The sequence below is a fragment of the Palaemon carinicauda genome, chromosome 13 (assembly GCF_036898095.1).
Source record: "Palaemon carinicauda isolate YSFRI2023 chromosome 13, ASM3689809v2, whole genome shotgun sequence".
Lineage (NCBI taxonomy): Eukaryota > Metazoa > Arthropoda > Malacostraca > Decapoda > Palaemonidae > Palaemon > Palaemon carinicauda.
The window spans coordinates 140,174,295-140,187,258 of record NC_090737.1 but is presented as its reverse complement, the minus strand read 5'-3'; the positions used below and the strand labels follow the sequence as shown (position 1 = coordinate 140,187,258).

At 35.5% G+C, this 12,964-nt stretch overlaps 1 long non-coding RNA gene across 5 annotated transcripts in view; it reads right to left on the bottom strand.

Moving 5' to 3' along the window:
• Positions 1 to 348: 348 nt before the first annotated feature.
• LOC137652534 (uncharacterized) overlaps positions 349 to 12,964 on the bottom strand; it is a 36,387-nt gene continuing 23,771 nt past the window's right edge. For 2 of the 5 annotated variants that reach the window (XR_011046335.1, XR_011046334.1), the window contains exons 6-9: positions 9,892 to 10,004; positions 5,353 to 5,463; positions 4,440 to 4,552; positions 352 to 529 (exon numbers count right to left, since the gene is read on the bottom strand). This is a non-coding gene — a long non-coding RNA (uncharacterized lncRNA). Of the gene's footprint in view, positions 530 to 4,439; positions 4,553 to 5,352; positions 5,464 to 9,891; positions 10,005 to 12,964 lie in introns of all 5 variants that reach the window. The other 3 variants (XR_011046332.1, XR_011046331.1, XR_011046333.1) reach the window with 3 other exon arrangements.

The window sequence follows — 12,964 nt, the reverse complement described above, 5'->3', positions numbered from 1 at the left end:
AATATTGAAAATTTAAATTTGGGCATTATTATTATTGTTATTATTATTATTATTACTTGCTAAAATCACTTAAACACAAACATGGAATATCAAATGCTTATGGGCCTTTATTTTTTCATCTCTAGGAAATACCCAAAAAATTACTTCAATCTTTTCCAGTTCCGTTAATGCAAATGCCGTAACCTACCTTATTTTACTAAACCCCAAAATTTTCAAAATAACTCGTAAAAACTGACAATTGTGTTTGTTTTTTCTTTGAAAAATTTTGGAAATTTAATAACAGAAATATAATGATCAAATCCACAATAATCTCAAGAAAATATAACAAAATATATGAAAATACAGATACAGCACCATTGAAAATATGAAGTGCTTTCAAAACTAGACAATAAAATCTTGCAAGTACAAAAGAACTTACTTTTAGCTGATTGATTTTAGCACCGACAGCAGTATTCATCATATTCCTTCTGTATGTGAGATTTACTAGCTGTCAATTCTTCTGTATGGGTCTTCAAACCATCAAGGCTTTCTGTTAAGAAAATAAAACGCTTATTTTGCTTACCAAAATAAAATATAAACTAGAATGGACACCCAGTAGAGTGCATACCTTTGCCTATATCATATTGTATATCACAAGACAGGGAACTGAATTATGCACATTTCGGCACTAGTTTCATGCAAACCAGATAAAAATTGACCATGATATAGCAAAAAGGTATTTTTTATAATTCATGATCTTAACCTTGACCTATGGTTCAATCGCTTCCAAATTCTAATCAAATTGCCCCTGGATTAAGGTCAATCACCTCACCAAATTTTATGAGATTCGGTAAAATAATTTTTGAGTTATGCGAATCACAAACACACAAACAGACATACAAACAAATACACGTCTATCAAAATATAACCTTCCCAAAAAGTTAGAGAAGGTAACAAGACAGCACTATAATCACCCCCAAAGGACGTACTGGTACGTTTCACAAAACTCATCCCTTTACCACCATGGACGTACCGGTACGTCCTTGCCAAAAAACTGCTATTTATATTAGTTTGCATATTTTTGATAACTTTATGAGAAACTTCAGGCATTTTCCAAAAGAATGAGACCAACCTGACCTCTCTATGACAAAAATTAAGTCTGTTAGAGCAATTTAAGAAAAAAATATATTGCAAAATGTGCTTGCAAAAAATGCTTGGGGGTTAAGGGTTGGAAAGTTCCAAACAGCATTGGGGGTAAAAGGGTTAAAGATTTTGGGTATGCCGCAGTTCTCTAAACCTAAAGCATCTTCCAATGGACTAATTTTGTGAATTACACCTTGAAGCTTATATCGATTAAGTGAAATCTAATAGCTGTGTTGGATCATCGGCAGTACTGTATAGTACCTTGCTTTAGGAGTAATTTTGAACACTGTACAAGCAAAACGGGATTTGAGCACAAAAATTAAAATCAAATTATTAGGACTACATAAATCTGCAAGCAAAAACTGCTTTGTGAAAATTATTAATGAGAATAGCACATAAAGAGAAGAAACCATTATTCACGTAATTTCTAGGCCAATTTCTTGGATATTAGCTCGCATTGTCATGTTGACAGTACAGTTTAACTATACCATAGGGGCCTTTGTATATCAGCGGCCAGTTCCTCCCGAGTGCATAGTAAATGGACACCAGCTCACCTAAACTCCCCCACCCTAACCTATCCTACAGGCTGTGTTCTTACCTACTTAACTAATGGGGGGTTAATGCCCCCTGCAACCTCCTTACACTGCCGTATTCTTAGCAAGCCATCCTCATACATACAGGTGGCCGTTCTCATACATACACCCCTTATCAGTGCATTGTTCCGAGACACTTCATGGTTTGGCGAGTAGAAACAGAGTCACCAAACTGATAATGAGTCAGTGGGGGTACCAAAGTATAGCTACCTTCCTAGATTGGCTTAGCGGTGCAAGGGTAAATATTAGCCAGTTACATGAAAATAATGCTTGTGCCTGTTCCTTGTTATACTAGATTGGTCATTTACTTGCATATAACTATAATTAAAGCGAAATATGATATATGATAAGAATATTTATCGATTAACTTATCTATTAACATTTGAGAACCTATCCTCCACCACTAATCAGTTGACAAATTTTCAGATAATCATTACGGTACTGTACACAACATACATGTTCAAATTTGGTCTTGACTGTGTCACTCTAGTTAATAACTGCATTAACCCTTTTACCACCAAGCTATTTGGAACTTTCCAACCCTTAACCCCCAGGAGTTTTTCTTTTTTATTTTAGATTGTGCTGACAGCCTTAATTTTTGTCATAGAGAGGTCAGGTTGGTCTCATTATTTTGGAAAATGTCTGAAGTTTCTCATAAAGTTATCAAAAACATGCAAAAAAAATGCAAATAGCAGTTTTTTGCAAGGACGTACTAGTACGTCCAGGGGGGTTAAGGGATGAGTTTTGTGAAACGTACCAGTACGTCCATTGGGGGTACAAGGGATAATACAGTAACTCCAATTTTGTCTACAACTCTATACAAAGTTCTTATATCAAGGCCATATTAAACTTTAGGATGAGTATATATATAGATACCTTCTCTGGGTGTACTGTATATCATATTCTGATTTTCACAGCCATTTTGTGATATTATTTCAAGTCTGTACATTTCTCAATGTCAAGTTTCATGATTCTTATCACTGTATTCTAATTGGCTTTATAAAACTTATGAGTTATTGCCCTTATATTTCAACCATCTAACATCGCTATAATTTTTCTGATATAATAATTATAATGATGTCTCACAGGATTATTATACAGGAGAGGGGGTTCCCAGCCCCCTCGTCCCGTCCCTTTTAGTCGCCTCTTACGACACGCAGGGATAACGTTGGCGCTATTCTAGTTGTTTTTATGCCCACGCAGCCACAGGGGGCTGTGGCACCCTAGCAGTACCAGCCGAACTCGGTTGAGTCCCTTGTCAGGCTGGGAGGAACATAGATAGGAGACGTCCCCTTTTCTGTTTCATTTGTTTGATGTCGGCTACCCCAAAAAATTGGGGGAAGTGCCTTGGTATATGTAGGTATGTACGAATTACAATGCAATAAGTACCTGCGTACTATTAATTGAAGGAAATGCTGCATCAAAGTTGAACTGAAAAACAGTCAACATCATTCACATACAAAAAGCAATAATCCAAGATCTAAAATTGGAATTCTAACCAAAGTTGAACTGAAAAATAGTCAACATCATTCCCATACAAAAAGATAATATTATTTAAGTAGTAAAAAAGGGATTTTGATAAAGGGAAAATCTATTTCTGGGCGAGGGACCTGTGTCGCTGCATGAAATGCTCCTTATAGCACCATTTCTAAGGTATAAATACTTCTAGATATACCAGAGAAAAAGTTGTATGGAATGCCAGGAATATACCCAGCACGCTCACCCTTATAAGTTTGCCTTGTCAAAAATGATTTGTTTGCCCATATCAAAAGAAATGAAAATTACAACATTTTGTCTAAGAACAAAATTTTGAGAAAAGTTTCTAACTGAAAATGTTGGTGAATCTATCAAAAACTCTTTAATGGATTTGTTTCCAATGTCATACTATGATTTTTAATTGTTGTGAATTTAAATTTGGGCATTATTATTATTGTTATTATTATTACTTGCTAAGCTACAACCCTAGTTGGAAAAGCAGAATACTACAAATAAAATATCTTAAAAGTAACAAAAATAAATATCTCCTATATAAACTATAAAAAACTTTAAAAAAGACAAGAGGAAGAGAAATAGGATAGAATAGTGTGCCCGAGTGTACCCTCAAGCAAGAGAACTCTAACCCAAGACAGTGGAAGACCATGGTACAGAGGATATGGCACTACCCAAGACTACAGAACAATGGTTTCATTTTGGAGTGTCCTCCTAGAAGAGTTGCTTCCCATTAGCTAAAGAGTCTCTTCTACCCTTACCAAGAGAAAAGTGGCCCCTGAACAATTACAGTGCAGTAGTTAACCCCTTGAGAGAAGATGAATTGTTAATGTACAGTAGTACTGTATTGTATTCTCTAAAGAAATGACTTGCATCTCGAAGAGTGACCAATAAGTAATTGTGTTAAAAATGTGTACTTAATTATTCCAGATGGTCCTGGAGCTTACCATTTTCTATCACCTTAGGGCATGTTTAACCTCTTTGGCTATGACTTACCCGATTAATCCTTTGCCAACAATGTGACAGATTCAGTTAAGTAAAATCTTATCCCCTAAAACAAATGAATTAATAAATTTAAACAACTTTCAATTTTTCACCTGCGTTATCACCTCATGCAGTCTACATATAATGGAATACAATGCCTTACATCTAGCCACACTGAAATTAGAAGGATAATTGTATAACTACCAATACCTAAATGGGAAAAATGCATTCCAATTAAGAATGGTATTGTACCTGTTCTATAACCTGAGAGACATCCCCCTGAACTGGTTGTACAGCTGTACAGACCTCCGATGAAGCCGTTGTCTTAACCGCTGCAACTCTGCTTCTCGCTGGGTCACAGCAACCTGGAAAGTTCTCATTAATGGTAAACTGAATCAAATATGAATTTCTTCTCTATTTCACTTTTTCTCGGTTAACAATAGGTATCTATACATGAGAGAAACTATACCTTATGTCATTCAACTGTGCATATTACTAAAAATCCCTTAACCCCTTTACCCCCAAAGGACGTACTGGTACGTTTCACAAAACCCATCCCTTTACCCCCATGGACGTACCGGTACGTCCTTGCAAAAAAATGCTATAAAATTTTTTTTTTTTTTCATATTTTTCATAATTTTTTGAAAAAATTCAGGCATTTTCCAAGAGAATGAGACCAACCTGACCTCTCTATGACAAAAATTAAGGCTGTTAGAGCAATTTAAAAAATATATACAGCAAAATGTGCTGGGAAAAAAAATAACCCCCTGGGGGTTAAGGGTTGGAAATTTCCAAAGAGCCTGGGGGTAAAAGGGTTAAACACAAACATGGAATATCAAATGCTTATGGGCCTTTATTTTTTCATCTCTAGGAAATACCCAAAAAATTACTTCAATCTTTTCCAGTTCCGTTAATGCAAATGCCGTAACCTACCTTATTTTACTAAACCCCAAAATTTTTCAAAATAACTCGTAAAAACTGACAATTGTGTTTGTTTTTTCTTTGAAAAATTTTGGAAATTTAATAACAGAAATATAATGATCAAATCCACAATAATCTCAAGAAAATATAACAAAATATATGAAAATACAGATACAGCACCATTGAAAATATGAAGTGCTTTCAAAACTAGACAATAAAATCTTGCAAGTACAAAAGAACTTACTTTTAGCTGATTGATTTTAGCACCGACAGCAGTATTCATCATATTCCTTCTGTATGTGAGATTTACTAGCTGTCAATTCTTCTGTATGGGTTTTCAAACCATCAAGGCTTTCTGTCAAGAAAATAAAACGCTTATTTTGCTTACCAAAATAAAATATAAACTAGAATGGACACCCAGTAGAGTGCATACCTATGCCTATATCATATTGTATATCACAAGATAGGCAACTGAATTATGCACATTTTGGCACTAGTTTCATGCAAATCAGATAAAAATTGACCATGATATAGCAAAAAGGTATTTTTTATAATTCATGATCTTAACCTTGACTTTTGGTCCAATCTCTTCCAAATTCTAATCAAATTGCCCCTGGATTAAGGTCAATCACCTCACCAAATTTTATGAGATTCGGTAAAATAGTTTTTGAGTTATGCGAATCACAAACACACAAACAGACATACAAACAAATACACGTCTATCAAAATATAACCTTCCCAAAAAGTTAGAGAAGGTAACAAGACAGCACTATAATCAAACTGGGCATTAACCTTTTCACCCCCAAAGGACGTACTGGTACGTTTCACAAAACTCATCCCTTTACCACCATGGACGTACCGGTACGTCCTTGCCAAAAAACTGCTATTTATATTAGTTTGCATATTTTTGATAACTTTATGAGAAACTTCAGGCATTTTCCAAAAGAATGAGACCAACCTGACCTCTCTATGACAAAAATTAAGTCTGTTAGAGCAATTTAAAAAAATATATATATTGCAAAATGTTCTTGAAAAAAAAATGCCTGGGGGGTTAAGGGTTGGAAAGTTCCAAACAGCGTTGGGGGTAAAAGGGTTAAGGATTTTGGATATGCCGCAGTTCTCTAAACCTAAAGCATCTTCCAATGGATTAAAAAAATTATTTTGTGAATTACACCTTGAAGCTTACAGTGAACCCTCGTTTATCGCGGTAGATAGGTTCCAGACCCGGCCGCGATAGGTGAAAATCCGCGAAGTAGTGACACCATATTTATCTATTTATTTAACATGTATATTCAGACTTTTAAAACCTTCCCTTGTACGTAGTACTGTTAACAAACTACCCTTTAATGTACAGAACACTTAATGCATGTACTACAGTACCCTAAACTAAAACAGGCACAAATATTAAAGGCGATTTTATATCATGCGTTTCCTAAACACGCCTAAAAGCACGATAAAAAATGGCAACCAATGTTTTGTTTACGTTTCTCTGATCATAATGAAGAAACAAACGCATTTACTGTACACATCTGTGTATAGGTTAGTTTTTGCAACGATTATATTGATTATTCAGTACAGTATGTTGATTTTGTTATTACCAATATGTATATATATATGGGTTATGAAAAAAATCCGCGATGGTCGAACCGCGAAGTAGCGAGGGTTCACTGTATATCGATTAAGTGAAATCTAATCAGCTGTGTTGGATCATCGGCAGTACCGTAAAGTACCTTGCTTTAGGAGTGATTTTGAACACTGTACAAGCAAAATGGGATTTGAACACAAAAATTAAAATCAAATTATTAGGACTACATAAATCTGCAAGCAAAAACTGCTTTGTGAAAATTATAATGAGAATAGCACATAAAGAGAAGAAACCATTATTCACGTAATTTCTAGGCTATTTTCTTGGATATTAGCTCGCATTGTCATGTTGACAGTACAGTTTAACTATACCATAGGGGCCTTTGTATATCAGCGGCCAGTTCCTCCCGAGTGCATAGTAAATGGACACCAGCCCACCTAAACTCCCCCACCCTAACCTATCCTACAGGCTGTGTCCTTACCTACTTAACTAATGGGGGGGTTAACGGCCCCTGCGACCCCCTTACACTGCCGTATTCTTAGCAAGCCATCCTCATACATACAAGTGGCCGTTCTCATACATACACCCCTTATCAGTGCACTGTTGAGACACTTCATGGTTTGGCGAGTAGGAATGGAGTCACCAAACTGATAATAAGTCATTGGGGATACCAAAGTATAGCTACCTTCCTAGATTGGGTTACCGGTGCAAGGGTAAATATAAGCCAGTTACATGAAAATAATGTTTTTGCCTGTTCCTTTGTTAAACTAGGTTGGTCATTTACTTGCATATAACTATAATTAAAGCGAAATATGATATATGATAAGAATATTTATCGATTAACTTATCTATTAACATTTGAGAACCTATCCTCCACCACTAATCAGTTGACAAATTTTCAGATAATCATTACGGTACTGTACACAACATACGTGTTCAAATTTGGTCTTGACTGTGTCACTCTAGTTAATAACTGCATTAACCCTTTTACCCCCAAGCTATTTGGAACTTTCCAACCCTTAACCCCCAGGAGTTTTTCTTTTTTATTTTAGATTGTGCTGACAGCCTTAATTTTTGTCATAGAGAGGTCAGGTTGGTCTCATTATTTTGGAAAATGCCTGAAGTTTCTCATAAAGTTATCAAAAACATGCAAAAAAATGCAAATAGCAGTTTTTTGCAAGGACGTACTAGTACGTCCAGGGGGGTTAAGGGATGAGTTTTGTGAAACGTACCAGTATGTCCATTGGGGGTACAAGGGATAATACAGTAACTCCAATTTTGTCTACAACTCTATACAAAGTTCTTATAATAAGGCCATATTAAACTTTAGGATGAGTATATATATAGATACCTTCTCTGGGTGTACTGTATATCATATTCTGATTTTCACAGCCATTTTGTGATATTATTTCAAGTCTGTACATTTCTCAATGTCAAGTTTCATGATTCTTATCACTGTATTCTAATTGGCTTTATAAAACTTATGAGTTATTGCCCTTATATTTCAACCATCTAACATCGCTATAATTTTTCTGATATAATAATTATAATGATGTCTCACAGGATTATTATACAGGAGAGGGGGTTCCCAGCCCCCTCGTCCCGTCCCTTTTAGTCGCCTCTTACGACACGCAGGGATAACGTTGGCGCTATTCTAGTTGTTTTTATGCCCACGCAGCCACAGGGGGCTGTGGCACCCTAGCAGTACCAGCCGAACTCGGTTGAGTCCCTTGTCAGGCTGGGAGGAACATAGATAGGAGACGTCCCCTTTTCTGTTTCATTTGTTTGATGTCGGCTACCCCAAAAAATTGGGGGAAGTGCCTTGGTATATGTAGGTATGTACGAATTACAATGCAATAAGTACCTGCGTACTATTAATTGAAGGAAATGCTGCATCAAAGTTGAACTGAAAAACAGTCAACATCATTCACATACAAAAAGCAATAATCCAAGATCTAAAATTGGAATTCTAACCAAAGTTGAACTGAAAAATAGTCAACATCATTCCCATACAAAAAGATAATATTATTTAAGTAGTAAAAAAGGGATTTTGATAAAGGAAAAATCTATTTCTGGGCGAGGGACCTGTGTCGCTCCATGAAATGCTCCTTATAGCACCATTTATAAGGTATAAATACTTCTAGATATACAGAGAAAAAGTTGTATGGAATGCCAGGAATATACCCAGCACGCTCACCCCTTATAAGTTTGCCTTGTCAAAAATGATTTGTTTGCCCATATCAAAAGAAATGAAAATTACAACATTTTGTCTAAGAACAAAATTTTGAGAAAAGTTTCTAACTGAAAATGTTGGTGAATCTATCAAAAACTCTTTAATGGATTTGTTTCCAATGTCATACTATGATTTTTAATTGTTGTGAATTTAAATTTGGGCATTATTATTATTGTTATTATTATTACTTGCTAAGCTACAACCCTAGTTGGAAAAGCAGAATACTACAAATAAAATATCTTAAGAGTAACAAAAATAAATATCTCCTATATAAACTATAAAAAACTTTAAAAAAGACAAGAGGAAGAGAAATAGGATAGAATAGTGTGCCCGAGTGTACCCTCAAGCAAGAGAACTCTAACCCAAGACAGTGGAAGACCATGGTACAGAGGATATGGCACTACCCAAGACTACAGAACAATGGTTTCATTTTGGAGTGTCCTCCTAGAAGAGTTGCTTCCCATAGCTAAAGAGTCTTTTCTACCCTTACCAAGAGAAAAGTGGCCACTGAACAATTACAGTGCAGTAGTTAACCCCTTGAGAAAAGATGAATTGTTAATGTACAGTAGTACTGTATTGTATTCTCTAAAGAAATGACTTGCATCTCGAAGAGTGACCAATAAGTAATTGTGTTAAAAATGTGTACTTAATTATTCCAGATGGTCCTGGAGCTTACCATTTTCTATCACCTTAGGGCATGTTTAACCTCTTTGGCTATGACTTACCCGATTAATCCTTTGCCAACAATGTGACAGATTCAGTTAAGTAAAATCTTATCCCCTAAAACAAATGAATTAATAAATTTAAACAACTTTCAATTTTTCACCTGCGTTATCACCTCATGCAGTCTACATATAATCGAATACAATGCCTTACATCTAGCCACACTGAAATTAGAAGGATAATTGTATAACTACCAATACCTAAATGGGAAAAATGCATTCCAATTAAGAATGGTATTGTACCTGTTCTATAACCTGAGAGACATCCCCCTGAACTGGTTGTACAGCTGTACAGACCTCCGATGAAGCCGTTGTCTTAACCGCTGCAACTCTGCTTCGCGCTGGGTCACAGCAACCTGGAAAGTTCTCATTAATGGTAAACTGAATCAAATATGAATTTCTTCTCTATTTCACTTTTTCTCGGTTAACAATAGGTATCTATACATGAGAGAAACTATACCTTATGTCATTCAACTGTGCATATTTCTAAAAATCCCTTAACCCCTTTACCCCCAAAGGACGTACTGGTACGTTTCACAAAACCCATCCCTTTACCCCCATGGACGTACCGGTACGTCCTTGCAAAAAAATGCTATAAAATTTTTTTTTTTTCATATTTTTCATAATTTTTTGAAAAAATTCAGGCATTTTCCAAGAGAATGAGACCAACCTGACCTCTCTATGACAAAAATTAAGGCTGTTAGAGCAATTTAAAAAATATATACAGCAAAATGTGCTGGGAAAAAAATAACCCCCTGGGGGTTAAGGGTTGGAAATTTCCAAAGAGCCTGGGGGTAAAAGGGTTAAACACAAACATGGAATATCAAATGCTTATGGGCCTTTACTTTTCACCTCTATAAAATACCCATAAAATGACTTCAATCTTTTTCTGCTCCGTTAATGCAAATGCCGTAACCTACCTTATTTTACTAAACCCCAAAATTTTTCAAAATAATTAGTAAAAACTGATAACTGTTTGTTTTTTCTTTGAAAAAATTTGGAATAATAACAAATGTAATGACCAAATCCACAATAATCTCAAGAAAATATAACAAAATATATGAAAATACAGATACAGTACCATTGAAAATATGAGGTGCTTTCAAAACTAGACAATAAAATCTTGCAAGTACAAAAGAACTTACTTTTAGCTGATTGACTTTAGCACCGACAGCAGTATTCATTATATTTCTTCTGTATGCGAGATTTACTAGCTGTCAATTCTTCCGTATGGGTCTTCAAACCATCAAGGCTTTTTGTCAAAAAAATAAAACGCTTATTTTGCTTACCAAAATAAAAAAATAAACTAGAATAGACACCCAGTAGAGTGCATACCTTTGCCTATATCATATTGTATATCACAAGATAGGCAACTGAATTATGCACATTTCGGCATTAGTTTCATGCAAATCAGATAAAAATTGACCACGATATAGCAAAAAGGTATTTTTTATAATTCATGATCTTAACCTTGACTTTTGGTCCAATCTCTTCCAAATTCTAATCAAATTGCCCCTGGATTAAGGTCAATCACCTCACCAAATTTTATGAGATTCGGTAAAATAGTTTTTGAGTTATGCGAATCACAAACACACAAACAGACATACAAACAAATACACGTCTATCAAAATATAATCTCACCACAAAGTTAGAAAAGGTAACAAGACAGCACTATAATCAAACTGGGCATTAAACCTTTTACCCCCAAAGGACGTACTGGTACATTTCACAAAACTCATCCCTTTACCCCCATGGATGTACCGGTACGTCCTTGCAAAAAAACTGCTATTTACATTATTTTGCATATTTTTGATAACTTTATGAGAAACTTCAGGCATTTTCCAAAAGAATGAGACCAACCTGACCTCTCTATGACAAAAATTAAGGCTGTTAGAGCAATTAAAAAAAAATATATTGCAAAATGTGCTTGAAAAAAAAAAAAAGCTTGGGGGTTAAGGTTTGGAAAGTTCCAAATAGCATTGGGGGTAAAAGGGTTAAGGATTTTGGATATGCTGCAGTTCTCTAAACCTAAAGCATCTTCCAATGGATTAAAAAGATTATTTTGTGAATTACACCTTGAAGCTTATATTGATTTAGTGAAATCTAATCAGGTGTGTTGGATCATCGGTAGGACTGTATAGTACCTTGCTTTAGGAGTAATTTTGAACACTGTACAAGCAAAACGGGATTTGAGCACAAAAATTAAAATCAAATTATAAGGACTACATAAATCTGCAAGCAAAAACTGCTTTGTGAAAATTATTAATGAGAATAGCACATAAAGAGAAGAAACCATTATTCACGTAATTTATGGGCCAATTTCTTGGATATTAGCTCGCATTGTCATGTTGACAGTACAGTTTAACTATACCATAGGGGCCTTTGTATATCAGCGGCCAGTTCCTCCCGAGTGCATAGTAAATGGACACCAGCCCACCTAAACTCCCCCACCCTAACCTATCCTACAGGCTGTGTCCTTACCTACTTAACTAATGGGGGGGTTAACGGCCCCTGCGACCCCCTTACACTGCCGTATTCTTAGCAAGCCATCCTCATACATACAGGTGGCCGTTCTCATACATACACCCCTTATCAGTGCACTGTTGAGACACTTCATGGTTTGGCGAGTAGGAATGGAGTCACCAAACTGATAATAAGTCATTGGGGATACCAAAGTATAGCTACCTTCCTAGATTGGGTTACCGGTGCAAGGGTAAATATAAGCCAGTTACATGAAAATAATGTTTTTGCCTGTTCCTTTGTTAAACTAGGTTGGTCATTTACTTGCATATAACTATAATTAAAGCGAAATATGATATATGATAAGAATATTTATCGATTAACTTATCTATTAACATTTGAGAACCTACCCTCCACCACTAATCAGTTGACAAATTTTCAGATAATCATTACGGTACTGTATACAACATAAGTGTTCAAATTTGGTCTTGACTGTGTCACTCTAGTTAATAACTGCATTAACCCTTTTACTCCCAATGCTATTTGGAACTTTCCAACCCTTAACCCCCAGGAGTTTTTCTTTTTTATTTTAGATTGTGCTGACAGCCTTAATTTTTGTCATAGAGAGGTCAGGTTGGTCTCATTATTTTGGAAAATGTCTGAAGTTTCTCATAAAGTTATCAAAAACATGCAAAAAAAATGCAAATAGCAGTTTTTTGCAAGGACGTACTAGTACGTCCAGGGGGGTTAAGGGATGAGTTTTGTGAAACGTACCAGTACGTCCATTGGGGGTACAAGGGATAATACAGTAACTCCAATTTTGTCTACAACTCTAAACAAAGTTCTTATAATAAGG